Source organism: Alexandromys fortis, unplaced genomic scaffold, assembly GCF_014885135.2.
Source record: "Alexandromys fortis isolate MF-2015 unplaced genomic scaffold, M_Fortis_MF-2015_v1.1 scaffold_87, whole genome shotgun sequence".
NCBI classification, from domain to species: domain Eukaryota; kingdom Metazoa; phylum Chordata; class Mammalia; order Rodentia; family Cricetidae; genus Alexandromys; species Alexandromys fortis.
This window is the reverse complement of record NW_026067971.1, coordinates 3,011,208-3,025,353: the sequence shown is the minus strand read 5'-3', so window position 1 is coordinate 3,025,353 and position 14,146 is coordinate 3,011,208. Positions and strand designations below refer to the sequence as shown.

The window sequence follows — 14,146 nt, the reverse complement described above, 5'->3', positions numbered from 1 at the left end:
GACCAGAGCTGCCCAGGCAGCGGACCTCTGGGGTCTATCTGAATTAGCCAACACCAGGTTCAGGGAGAGACCTTGTCTCCAAAACTAAAACTGTGGAGAGTGCGAGAGAAACACACCCAGTGTCAGACTCATGCACCAAGGCTACGTGTGAGCTGCCACCCTAAAGGTTCTTAGAGTACACTCTGTTCAGTATTGTCAAAACCCAAGTGCGTCTTTCATTTCTACACAATGTCACAAGTACACGCAGCTGGAATTGAAGTATGTGAGATATATTATACTTTGTAAACACATAATGAACCCTGACCTTTATATTCAGTTCTATTCTGTCTCAGTGTATTCCCCCTTAATAAAAAATAAGTGTTGGTCAAAAATCACTAATGGAGGGGGTTAGAGAAATGGCTCAGCAGTTAAGAGCACCTGTTGCTCTAGGAGATGGTTTTATTTCCCAGCACCCACACAGCAGTTCACAAGGGTTTTTAACTCCGGTACCAGTGGACCCAATGTCTTCCTTCGGAGTCTTCAGGGACTATACACAGGTAGTACCATACATGCAGGCAAAACACTCACGCACAGAAATTAAAAATAAAGAAAATCCTTTTTAAAAATTACCAATTTGATTGTTTGTCATTGATAGAGCAAATCTTACAACTTGAAAAATATTGGTTATGACTCTCTGGTCATTATTTAATGATAATAAGTATTGATTTCTATTGATGGCCACATGGCGGGGACTTCCTTCCATTTTCCACACACTGATCACTTCATAAACTTAAGGTGAAAGATGACACTGGGATGTAGGGATCAACAAGCACCTGTTCTGACTAATAGGAAAGGAGTGCTGCAGGCTTGCGAGGGCACCTGCCCCTGGGCACAAAGCTCACCCAGTCTGGAATGTGCTCTAATGCCAGAGCACTTCAAGGAGATTCACTCCTAGTGACGATGTGATTTGTGACAGGTGACTAAGCCCTCTGGACTTGTTTTCTCAGCTATGAAACAGATATGATAGGGTCTACCTTGTGCCATGGTAACCCACAGCAAGTGCTTGGTAGAATCTCCGGGTTCCCTCACTAGAGGTAGTGGCTGAATCCCTAACTACCACAACATATATTAAATCTTTCCCTTTTTACTTTCAGTTGTAATCCTAAAATAAACGATCCTTTTCATTACTTTTTCATTTCTGTCAAGTCGCTCACATTGTGTCTCTCTAATCCAGTACTGGAAACCACGTCCCCTCCTGCTCTGGTTCTTGGGTCTGGGCTGGATATAGATGAATGGATCTTCAGGAAACAGATATTCCAGTTCACCTTTCCCTGAGAGCAGATAGCCGCTCAGATGGGCCCCTGCAGAGTTACTCAGTTGTTGATCTGGTGAGGGGAGACTCGGTTCTTGAAAGAGAATTTTGATCGTGGCATACTAGCCACAAGAACGTCATCTTCTGAAGGACCTGTGAGATAACTCCAAATACTCCATGCTGGTAGCTTTGTGACTGGAATCGCGCAGTCAGAGCAAACCCATGAAGCTCAGAGATTGTGGTTCTAGAGGTCATTGGTGAGAGTCACGAAGAAGAAAGAGACACAGTGGACATGAGGTGTTTGAACGTTAGCTTAGATCCTGTCTCTTACTTTTCTGCTTACAATAAGAATGACCTTTGAAATAGATGCTACATAGTCATTTCTAGAACTGTCAATTCTAACTACTTCTATGAATAGATATAACATCTATAAAACATATGGAGCGGTTGATACTTAGTATTTAATTTATTAGAGCAATGGGCATTAAGAGGCTTGTAGAAAGAGAAAAAAGTCACTATAATACAAGAGATGATTCCATCATTGGTGAACGTGAACACTGCTTATCCTGAAGCCTCAATCTCATGCTCGGGAAGCCACTATCACCACAGCTCCATAACCCTGGAAGCCCCTATCTCCACAGCTCTATAACCCTGGAAGCCCCTACAGCCACAGCTTCATAACCCTGGAAGCCCCTATCACCACAGCCGCATAACCCTGGAAGCCCCTATCGCCACAGCTCCATAAGCCTGCACTTGTCAATAAACTTTGCTTTTTAGAGGAACGTTTTTAACTTCACCTTCTCAAAGACACCCCTGAGGGAATTCTTCTATACATTCATGAGAAACACATTGATAAGAACCCTCACATTTGGCCCCAAGTATCTACTTTCAAAGTTCCCATCTCGGTTCCCTTTCCAAGATCTTTAGGAAACATAGTATTTGGTGACAAGAGTATCTTCTCTGAGGAGGTACAGAAACCAGGCCTAGAATATTTCAGGGAACTCTATTTAGTGACTTGAAAATACTGGCTGTAAAATACTAAAGTTACACAATAGAATTTTATAAATATTTAACTAAAATGTCAAAAGAGTTAAACAGTGGAAAATAAATTCAAGTGCTTCCACGGTGGAAAGTTAAGGTGTTAAAGGTGTCTTAGTTACAAGTGGATGAAATGGGTCACAAAACCATGCAGACCAGTGTGTCCCAGAAGCCTTCACTGGGGTGCAGCCAGCATCAGAGTTAGTTCTCATCTTTCAGAACTACAAGCTAGAAGGTTTCTTGTGGCTCCTTTGTCAATTCTTCCTTTAAGCAAAACACATCAGGCTATCTGGGAGAAGCACACTTCTTTAGATTCCCGGGGATAAAGACCAGGGTGAATTTACCATAAAAAATCTTGCACAAAAATACTAAACTATGTAATGTGAAGAGCAAAAATGTCACCCATACAACCCTTGCCTTTATCCTGACTCTCAATTGAAAAAGAGACAATAGCTTAATAAAGAATTTTTTAGTGGAGGCTTGTTATCTGACATGTGTCCGTGTGAACAGAGTAGGCAAATTCCTAGTCACCTTTCACACAGGTAGACAAATAGACAGGTGGACTAGGAACACTTAACCAGTGGCGAGCCTCCTTCCAATATGCCCAGAGAGGCTGCAGAAGTGATATGTTCGCGGTCCCTCATTAGTATTTTGCCCAGTTGACTGAAATGTTGCCTACATACTAACTGGCAGGGAGGCAAAAGACAAAGGTAACATGGCTTTGAAAATAAAATGAGCCCATTTGTATTTTAGATCAAATGGAATGCACCAGGCAGCAGTAATAACGGGAGACAAAGGCAGAGGTTTCCAGGAAGAAACTGTGGATTTGCTTTAGTGCTCAAATGAGATGAAAAGAAAGCCAAGATAATGAGGAACTGGTGACATGAAAGGAGGCGGCCTTCCATGTTCCCTCTTCTCTGCCCACTTCTGCTTTCCCCTTTAATTAGCTATGACTTCCCTCTAGCATTAGCACTCGAGATAATTATTAAATAGCCAAAATTGGCATTTTAATTTTGTTTGATTAATTAAGACTACTGCCCATCCCGCGGGTAGCATATCCAAATTTAACTTTATTATTACTCTTCACAGCTAAACCCAGACCTCCCATGGGGATTTGATAGAACACAGATTTTATAGTATGGGAAAAATTGTGCAAATATATATCCATTAAAACTCTTTATATTATCTTTTAATGCACAAGCATTTATGATTTCTCTTAAAAGTTGATGTTACTGCAGTTTTTGATTGTATTTGCTTTAGAATTGCAAAAGGACATATATATCGCAGGGATTAAATAGCCACGTGAGGGCTGATCTAGGGAGTGAGTTGTGTTTTGTAGTTCTGTTGCATGGGGAAAATAGATGCCACGTCCAAATACGTATTCTTCAGCTGACTATTTAGATACAATTATCTGCATGAACCATAGCCCATCAATATATCAATATATCATTCACTTACAGCTTCGCTTGCTCATTGACTACATTTGAGACACTGGATTCGCCATTTGGATCTAAGAGGCTTCTTCCTACCACTCACCCAGTGAGAAACTCATAGTAGCTAGGAATAGTGGAGACTTAGAATAAAGAAATCCATACTACATGCAGTATGCCATTCCAAGGTGAACAACAAGTGCAAATAGTGCCCATACAGTCAGATTCTATCGCCTTAGCTGTAGCCTCCAGGTTTGTTAAGTATACTGTGAGAGTCCCATAAGGACGAAACTACATAATGAACGGCTCAGAAGTCTTCATCATTTGCTGACATGTGGGTGTAACTATTTAAAGTATGATCAAATTATATCGAGGCAGACAAGATGGATCTGTTGATTCTTCCTGCACAGAACTGGGTTTTCCAAAGGACATTTCCTTTGAAATTGACTGCCAAGAATTGAGAGGATATTCCTAGGTAACAGGAGAATTCCAGAAAAATACATGAGGAAGACATCAGAAATATGAAAAGGGAGGATCTAACACCATGGAAAAGGAATTTGCAAGGGAAGAGCTTTTAGACAATATGCTAAGAAGTTAGTCAACCTGAAACTACAGGCCTATAAATCTGGCTATTTCAGAGTCAGATGTTGGAAGATCCCAAGTTTAAGACCAGTCTGGGCAAGTTAGCAAGATCCTAACCCAACAAAACAAAAGGAAGAAAGAGAAACTCAAACTATATGAACAATTTTAAAAGAACTGGGACCTCCAGGAACTTGAAGGTGAGACCCCATGGCTGAAGACACTATATACTTTGGAAAAAGACATAGGGAAATCAAATAAATACCAATACTAAACAAGTATTAACCAAGACTCTTCCTCCCTAATGGTTAACCCTCACAGCACTAGAAGGTTCTGTGTGGGCTGCTGGAACCAAAAAAGCAATCAAGAGTCTTAACTAGTCATATACCCTGTGATCTATAATAATGACCAGAATGGTATGCCATTGTGCAATAGCGGTGTTGAAATAGGATCGGCAGGGCTGCGTCCTGGGGACCCGGCCGCCCACATAGCTAGCTTATGCCCCGAAATAATTACACGGAAACTGTATTCTTTCAAACACTGCCTGGCCCGGCTAGTTCCAATTTCTTATTGGTTAGCTCTTACATATTGTTCTAAACCATTTCTAATATTCTGTGTAGCCCACGAGCTGGCTTACCAGGGAGGATCTTAACCTGCGTCTGTCTGGAGCAGGAGAATCATGGCGACTCTCTGACTAAGCTTCTTTTTCCCAGCATTCTCTTCTGTTTACTCCACCTACCTAATTTTCTGTCCTATGAGGGCCGAGGCAGTTTCTTTATTATAATTAACCAATGTCCTTCCTCCATCATAGCGGCACAAATGTTATGGGAGCAAGCAATCACTTTCTAAATGTGGCCAAGAATTCACAGTTTGTGAGTTCATATTTGTTATTTTTACCCCCAAAGCTGAATGCATCCATTCCCACTTATCAGAGAAGTATCTTTGTGTAGTGGGTAGTGGTAAAAGCAGAAACTGACAACAGGTCAAAGTTCAGAGGACAAATGTCAATGGAGTGCTCAGCCACAAAGAGAACATCTCTATGACCTTTCCTTACCAAAAGGCTTAGGGGCCGTAGTGACAGAAGGGTTGGGAAGAGAGCAAGAAGCAGAAGTCAGGTGTCAGGAACAAGCCAGTGTTTTCTGGGCACGACAGAACTGCCACTCTCATGAACTCACCACAGCTGTGGCTTCTCTACACAAGATCCCACCAGCCAATGTTACAACATGGAGGTGGCTGGATCTCACAAGCCCCACAGCTTACTGAAAAGCTGCTATGGATAATTTATGGCTTCTGGGGTGGAGGGAAGACATTTTCTTTAAGAGTGTGAACCCTAGTAAGTCAACAACTCGCTAGATCCAATGGATGGCCCCACACTCATGAATTTAAGGGCAGCAGAAATTGGAACCAGAAGATTATTAATTTTTTTTTCAGTAACAGGAAGTTATGGATAGGTAAAGAGGAGGAAGTATGTCTGAGACAAGTCAGGGAGAATAATAGGGGTAAATATAATCAAACTACATTGTATGAAATACTCAACTAACTGATAAAACATTGTATATTCATATATATGTTGTGGGATAATCCTTTATACACTGGCATTGGGAAGATGTTTAGTAAAAAGCTGAAAGGCCAATAGCTGAGCAGGATTTTCAGGCACAAAGGATGCTGAGAAGAAGAAAGACAAAGACGTCAGACAGGAGACACAGAGCAAGCAGCATGGGCATTACAAAATAAACTTAACTGAGTCATGTAAAAGAACAGAGATTAAAGGATACGGGTTAATGTAAGTTGTAAGAGGCAATGGAATCAGCCTAAGCTAATGGCCAATCTTTATAATGAATAAGAAGACTCTGTGTAGTCATGAGCTGTTGACCTAAAGAAAAATCTAACTACATATATACATCTATATGGCTCACTGATAGAGCACGTGCTTAGCATATGTTAAAATGCTTAGTTCCAATCCCAGTACCTCACACAAGGAGACAAAAAAACTTAAAGTTACTACTATATCTCACTGGGCTCCAACCAAGACTGCAGGACAAGGGATTTGCACATCTATTTTGTGTAAAAAGATTCATTGTGGATGGTGGTAAGACATATCTTTTAATACCCAGCACTAGGGAGGCAGAGGTAGGTGGATCTCTGTGAGTTCCAAGGCCAGCCTGGTCTACAGAGTGAGTTCCATGACAGCCAGGGATGCACGGGGAAACCCTGTCTTAAAACTTTCCCCCAAAAAAATGTTCATTGTAATGTTACTCTAGTAGAAGACAGATGCTACTTCAAGGACACATGAGCCCCAATCTCTAAACAACGAATATTCTTTGAGTCTTCAATACCACAATTCTTTCCCTTCCAAATATGTTTTGACTTGACTGTTTATCCCAATTGTGAAGTTTTAGTCCCAGAGTGTAGATGAGCTAGCTGCCCTTGTCAGATTTGACATGAGGGGCTCAGCACTGATTTCATGGCTTTGCTGTTCATTTACAATTGTTTCTTAAGATACCTTTCTCCATCTGGGAGAAATCTGAGTCCTTTTAGCCATGGCTTTAAGAGTAAACATACATTATTTTATTCAAAAGAAAAAGTTCTCTCTCTCTCTCTCTCTCCCTCTCCCTCACCCCTTTCTCCTGCCTCCTCCCTCTCCCCCCTCCTCCCTGCCTCCTCCTTCTCAGTGTAATCTGATTGGGCAGAAGAGAGACTTGAGAGTGTTCTTTTCTTCTTCATTCATATGTGACAAATCCTGTGGCAAAAATCTCCCCCTGCCCCCTACATCCAGGTTAAGAGGACACTCGCTGCCCAGCACAGTTTTACAAACATTTGCCTTTAACAAAACATAATTTTAAAAAATGAGGCAGAAAGAAGCAATCAACCAAACTGATTCCAGGTAAGACTGCATGTCTAAGCCCTGCGCATACTCAGAACAGGAAGCTAGGGTGCATAGCCAAGATTTCACAGCAGCACTGTCTGCTTGCCACCAGAGAAGCCAACCAGGACGCTAGAAGCCTCCAGAAAGAAAACCCTCCTCAGTGGGTCAGTAGGTCACAGTGCGGCTCTTACCATCACTGTTGGTAAACACTGCTAGACTCTCACAGTACCAGGCTGCTCATCCCACCCATCCTCTGTACAGTTCTCACCCTGCCTAACCCATCGTCACCCTCCACCCAGGGGAGTCCGATGTTACACGGGAAATGAATCTACCATCCAGGACAGCAATCAGAACTTTGGAGATTATTATCTGGAGCATAAACTGGGCAAAGTTCACAGGAGATTTCAGTCAAAGGCATATATATATATGAAAGATACATCGCTATTGGATTCCACAGTGGATTTGGGGTTTGTTCTCAAGAACTGAATTTTATCCCACTTACAATTAAGCTGGTGTTTTAAAAAATACTTCATACTCACCTTACATAAAGCCCAAAGGTATTAGAGAGAAACTACCATGTTTTAAATTCAGGGCCCTCAGATGCTGAAATAAAAGTAACGATAGCAGTGTGGCTAAAAGTCAAGGAACCTGAGTTTCTCATGCAGAGAGAATCACACACATACACACACACACACACACACACACACACACACACACACCAGTATCCTGTTTAGTGTGTTATCCCATGTACCTTAAACAGTATTTCGGGCCTCAAAGCTTCGGTCCTCCTTTGTTCCCTAAGAAATATCTTCCACCAAAAACACACCTTCCCCTCTGTGATAGGATGATATCTGTTATAGAATTATGTTTCAATGGCTCCACCTTCCACCTCTTCTAAGGCAAAGTCTCCAACAAATCTACAATGGGCTCCAAGACAGAAGAGAATTCTGATGTTTTCTGGAGGTTGGGCACTCAAGAGAGATGGAAAGGGGAGTTTTACTACCAAGTTCTCTTGGAAGTTAAGACATATCCCCAGAGAGGATGAACTAAGAACCCAGGAATTTAAAAGGAGGCTGAGAACCTCACAAGCCGTGGGTAGCTCTACACTTGTTGTCTAGTTCTTTTCTAATGTGAGAGCGATTCTGTATGCTGTATGATGCCCAGCTCAATACAATGTCACATCTTGCCCTCAAGTGTAGAAAGCCCTTCTACACTCAAGGGCTAGTTTTGAGGTCTAATTAGAGTTGGGGAAGAGATTATATTGAATCTGCCTGTGCATCTTCCCAGAAACCAAGTAAAGCTTTTAAATGTCACTGAAAATATCCCCAGAATTTTACTAATTTGTCTTATTTAGTAGAGTCAACAACATAAAACTTTTTACTTACAGACAAACTAATCTTTTACACCGCTTATATTTCAAGTACCTGGCCTGATTCACTCATCTTCTTTTTAAAGAATGGGATGAAATAATGATGTCTTGGAAGGCTAAAACAGGAATAATATAAAATATGAAGAGTGATATGATGACAACAGCAGCGAATTGAGAGGCTTATTAAAATGAGTTGGAACAGATTACAATTGAGCTAGGGTCTGTATTACTAACTAATACTGGAAAACAGAGAGCCCCTAAGAAATCCGGAGTAACAATCTCTATTTGAGGGCTTACACAAGAAATGCTACTGAACTTAGTTTTTTAAATGAGAACATGCTGCTTGCTTCTGTCTAAAAGTAGATGGATACTTCCTCAAAAAGAAAGAAAGAAAAAGAAAGAAAGAAAAAAGAAAGGAGGGAAGAAAGAAAGAGAAAGAAAGAAAGAAAGAAAGAAAGAAAGAAAACTACTCGTTCAAAAAGTCTAAAGCTGTCTATGTGTCACCGAAGATTCTCTATCGCTTTCTGGTAGCACAATATTTATTGAAATCTACTTCCACATTCCAGTTGTCTAGGTAACTCGGCGACTGGCTAAAACACCACCCTAGGAAAGGCGAAGGTGGATCGCCAGAGCTGTACTAATTGCATCTGTTTTGTAAGTCAGAAACACAGGATGTCTGCTTGTTGTGTCACACACACGCGCACACACACACACACACACACACACACGAGCGCGCGCCAACACACACACACATGCTCATGCACACACTCATGTACACAGGCTCACACACAGAGGCACAATCACTGAAACAGCGTGGGTCGCAGCAGCCCCCTCCCTGTCCCTGTAGCCTGAAGCTGCGACCCACCCGCCGGGTGGTTCCTCCACCTCCCATCAGCAATCACATCACCTACCCTGCTGGGGACGAGGGGCCTATGCGGGATGGCGACAGCTTCGATGTCCCAGGCTCCTACGCCTGACCAAAAGATGAGTTCAGGCCAGCGGGGTGCCCTTTACTTCCCACAGCCAGGGCAAGCGCAGAGCCCCATTCGCCTGGTCTGCGCGCCTCTGCTCTCGCAGGAGGAAGCCCCGGGTGGCCGCAGTGCCAGCCGCAGCTGCGCGGAAAGTTGGGGGGAACCCCCAGCCGTCGCTCTCTCGCTCTAGTCCTGTCCCCTCCGTAGCCTTGCGGCCCCGCGGGCCTGCGATCTCCTCCCGAGTCCCACTGGCTTTCTTTCACCCGGGCTGAGTTGCCACATGCACTTGAGAAATCCTAGCAGTTGCGCAAATAGTCCAGAAGTTAGAAAGAGTGATTGTGTGTGAATGTGTAAATATACAGTACAAGAGGCTGGAACAACTGAGTGGGGCCAGCCCGCAGACGCAGCCGGGTTTCGGGTTTCAGTTGGCAGCTGGCGGCTTCAGAGGACCAGAGCGGCACTGGTGGGGTGGCGGGAGCCCCGCCCTGCACGCCAGCTTCACCTCCCCTCCTGAGCCCTGCTGGGAGCCCCACCAGCCACCACCCGCCTGCCCTGGCCCTCTGCAGTTGGCAGCGTTCCTGCCAAGCCAAGTGCAACAGGAGTGTTGGTCACAGATCCTGTGGGTGATGGCTGTGAGTGAGGTGATCAGGAATACATGGCTCTCACTCTCGGGTTTCCTCACCAAGACCCGCATACTGGTTACAGGCACTGCCACTGCCTCGCCTCTGCAAGGTCTTCTTTCTTTAGCCCAAGTCTTTATTCCTAGCTATGCAAAGATATGCATATTTACACGGGTGTCCTCTAGTCAGGCGTTCGGAGAAATGCTAAGTATAATGAAAAGCCCTGCCATGCTTTTAGAGAATCATGCCCCGAGAAAGAGAACACAGCAGCAAATAGGTTCCTGATGTTGTGCCCCCCACCCCCAAAATCCTTCCCACCCCTCACCCACTGTCACACACACACAAAGCCGATTCAGATTGGGAGTTGGGAGCTCACTCTCTGCTTTATTAAAGTCTCGTGTTTTCGATTGTTTAGAACGCTCACCAGGTTTTTGTCATTAGGGGTGTCCAGGTACGTTCTCTGGTTGACAAACACTTCAAAGGAAAGCACGGATGGACACTAAAAGGTGTTTCCTCTTGGAGGCCCTCAGGTTTCCATGGGAAATAATGAATCTGCTCCATCCCAGGCTGAGGTCCCACTAGAAAATTGATTTTTCTGGCCGGAGAAGCCTCAGCCCTTTGATGAATCAAATTAAGTTCTGAAGGTTGGGGGGACAATCTCTTTTGCCATTTCCTTTAAAGTGTGTGTAGAATTCAGGAGGCCTGTGTTCTAATTGGTGGGAACAAACGACCTTCATCAACTCACAAGGCCTGGCGTGTTGTAATGCCACACTGTCGCCCTGGCAAGTGACAGCCCATGGGCAGTTTTAGATGGGAGCAGCAAAACAATGAAATTAACCAAAATGAAATCTGTGCACATTTCATGGCCTAGAGGCCTCCGGAAGTGTCAGCCTGTATGATTCAAGACTGTGGCATTTCAAAAAGGCAAGAAGGCTATTATGTTGGGCGCCTACCTTGGGATATAACAAATGTTACCACAGCAATTTAGACCCAAGGTGATACAAAATTGAACCTGGGCGGTTGCTGGGCAGTCCCCAGCCTGAAAGATTAAGACATATCCCATCTTTGTGGCCAAGTCCTTCTGTCTTCACACCTCTGACTCCACCTTCTCCATTTGACACCACCTCACCAGCGAGTGTGATGTACAGGGGTCTCAGGCTAGAGAAGACACAGAAAGAGGGGAAGGTTGTCATGGAAATGGTAGTTAGGATGAAGGAAGATTTGCATCCACTAACACAGACCACAGGCTTTCCTGCAGAAAGAGAAGGGCCTTGTTGAAGCTTGCTGGGATTTAGAAGTCTGTGACAAGGGAGTAAAGATTGAACTAGAAAACAAGAGTCGCTCACTGGATTCTGGCTGGGTTGTTCTCCCCCTGAGAGTCAGCTGAGTCGGGACACAACTCTCCTATACCCTGTAAAAACTATAAGAAAGTGGTAAATTCTGAAGCCAGTGGAGACACACCTTATTCTCACCAGAACAGGAGGTTAACATGGCTCCCACAGACCTCTGGAAAATGATGTCTCTTCATCTCCAGGCTTTCTGTTGAGATTTTGCCCAAAGGGTCATTTGAACTAAATGTGTCAAATCAACTTTAATTCCAGGTGGAAAGACATTTTCAACAAACTCTACAAGAGCCAGAATCGGTTCAGAGGAACAAACTGACTTTCTAAGAATCCTGGGTCCTATAATACATGTTCTGAAGAACAGCTAGGAAAAGAACACAAGCTCTCAGGAAGAACTTGAAGGGATACATTGTATACATGGAGAGTGTAGAATGCCTTCACCACCAGAGAGCTCTCCAGAGAGAGACTAGAAATCAAATAGAAAGAGGGCAAAAGAAAGAAGATAAGGGCCTCACACTTGAGCAGCTTGCCCAGGTGTTAGTCAAGGTCAGGAAAACAAAGCCCCTGGACACTACTCCTGCTAGGTCATTCTTTTGGAATTTAGTTAAGAGGAACTGAAAACCATTTGTAAAATCGATTGGTCTGATGTTTCAATATCTGATTCAAATGTTACTATTGAACAAGTGTGGAATAAAATGATTTCTACTCATTTAAAGATTGCCCTTTCCCAGCAGAGTCCCTGCCAGATTCCTCGGAGCCCTGAGCATAGAGTCAGCCATTGTGGGGCCGCCCAGTTCTTCATTAATGCCAGTGACTGGGTTCTTTAATTATATTTTCTTTTAGGAAAACATAAATTCCTAAGAGGGCAAAACACACAGTAACAAAACAGAACAGTCAAGAGTTGCCAAGCTCCTTGCATTTCCTATGGGCTCCCACCAACAGCGCAGAACTTGTGTGGGTGCTGTGTGCATCAACATTGAGTGTCGGGATGGAGCTAGGCAGCTGGACTTTAAAGCATGGCCATTTCTGAATGCCTGGTTTGGTTTTTTCTTTTTGTTTACCATTGGAAATTCTATCCCAAAGTACAGCTTTATCTTAGTTAAGTGAAACGGTGTAGAAACTATAAACTCAAAACATTTTGTTTTTACTGTAGATGATGAGACCAAGAACAACCAGAAGCATCTGGAAGAGTCCATAGCAGAGAGAGAAAGTAGCGGACTGAACATGGTCAGCAGATGGGACATGGCCAAGGCTGCCTGTGAGAGAAGGGAGTATAGCAGTGGACAGAGAACAGAGAAACAGAAGTGGAGAGCAAGTATAGCAGTGTTATTAGGAGAATGAGTAGCTGGGGAGGGAAGCCCTGGGAACAGGAAGGAGTTTGGGGTATAGAGCAGGTATGAAGGTATAGGACATTAGCAAGGACTTTGAAATGAGTAACAGGTACTTGCGTTACTGAGAGAACCTGGAAGGCCAGCATGAGCTTTGATATGGTAATAGTCGCTACAGGTAGCCATATGTTCCTTCTGCCAGAGATAAGGAGAATTACTTCTTTTGATAGAGGAGAAGCAGCTTCACAAGTTCCTGAGGATTGCTGGCTTTTATCCGACGGCCTGAAATCAGCCTAGAGTCCAGGTTTCTGGATATATGAACTGCCTTGTTGAGTGTGGAGAACTGGAGTTTCCTTTAGACCTAACACTAGAAAGACATTGTGGGACCACACTCTTTATCAGAAGACATTGGGTCACATGATTCAGGGAGAGGGGGTACTATTGCCAGAATGGGCAGAAGAAATCCAGCTACATCTCTAGTAGAAATATAATAATGAAGAGAAGGAGTAAGAAGAGCACAGAAGGAAAATCTCCTGTGGTGTCCTTTCCATCTCTGATCGACTATAAATCAGATCAGTTATCAATCAGATCAGCTATCAAGCAGAGTAGCTACCAATCAGATTGGTTATCAATCAGATCAGCTATAGTCAATGGCTTAAAAGAAAAAATTCTATGTCATTGAGATCCTGAATGTGGCACAGTGTCGGTCATTGGCACACACTCATGAATTGACATAGCTTTGGGGGCAGAAGAAGTCATATTCCCCGCCTCCCACACCCTCCAGAGTAAACAGTATAAGAAATCCTCAGTGATAAATATCTACACTTATTCTAATTAAAAGTTAGTCCAACCCTTGGAATTTGGAATGTATAGAGCTGCATAAAAGAAAGAATAAAGAATATCCATGACTTTTACATTTATACATAAATATTACTGTGTTGAATGTATATAATCTTTTAAAACTCTTGAGTGTATGCCTAGCTTGTCTAGTTATCTGGGTGATATTATAAACCAAGAAGGCTCCAAATTCCACTACAGTTTTCAATTCCAGTTAAAACTGTTTTCCTTGGTGCTTTTAAATCCTAATTTCAGGAGGGGGAGATGGCTCAGCAGCTAAGGGCACTTGTTTCTCTTCCAGAGGACTAGAGTTCATCTCCCAGCACTCCCCATGTGGCTCACTACCACCTGTAGTCCCAGCTCCGGGGCATCTAATGCCTATGGTCCCTCCATAGGCACACGCTCCTGTGCTATGCAATCACAAGACAAGTAAAGTAAAAGAATATATAAATAACCCTAGATTCAGAAACCCAC

At 43.4% G+C, this 14,146-nt stretch overlaps 1 protein-coding gene across 2 annotated transcripts in view; it reads right to left on the bottom strand.

The window, feature by feature from the left end:
• Arhgap24 (Rho GTPase activating protein 24) overlaps nt 1-9,921 on the bottom strand; it is a 365,808-nt gene extending 355,887 nt beyond the window's left edge. The window contains exons 1-2 of one of the 2 annotated variants that reach the window (XM_050155789.1): nt 9,485-9,921; nt 8,590-8,689 (exon numbers count right to left, since the gene is read on the bottom strand). The gene's annotated coding sequence lies outside the window, so the exon portion shown is untranslated. The remainder of the gene's footprint in view (nt 1-8,589; nt 8,690-9,484) is intronic. The other variant, XM_050155788.1, reaches the window with a different exon arrangement.
• Between the last annotated feature and the right edge of the window lie 4,225 nt (nt 9,922-14,146).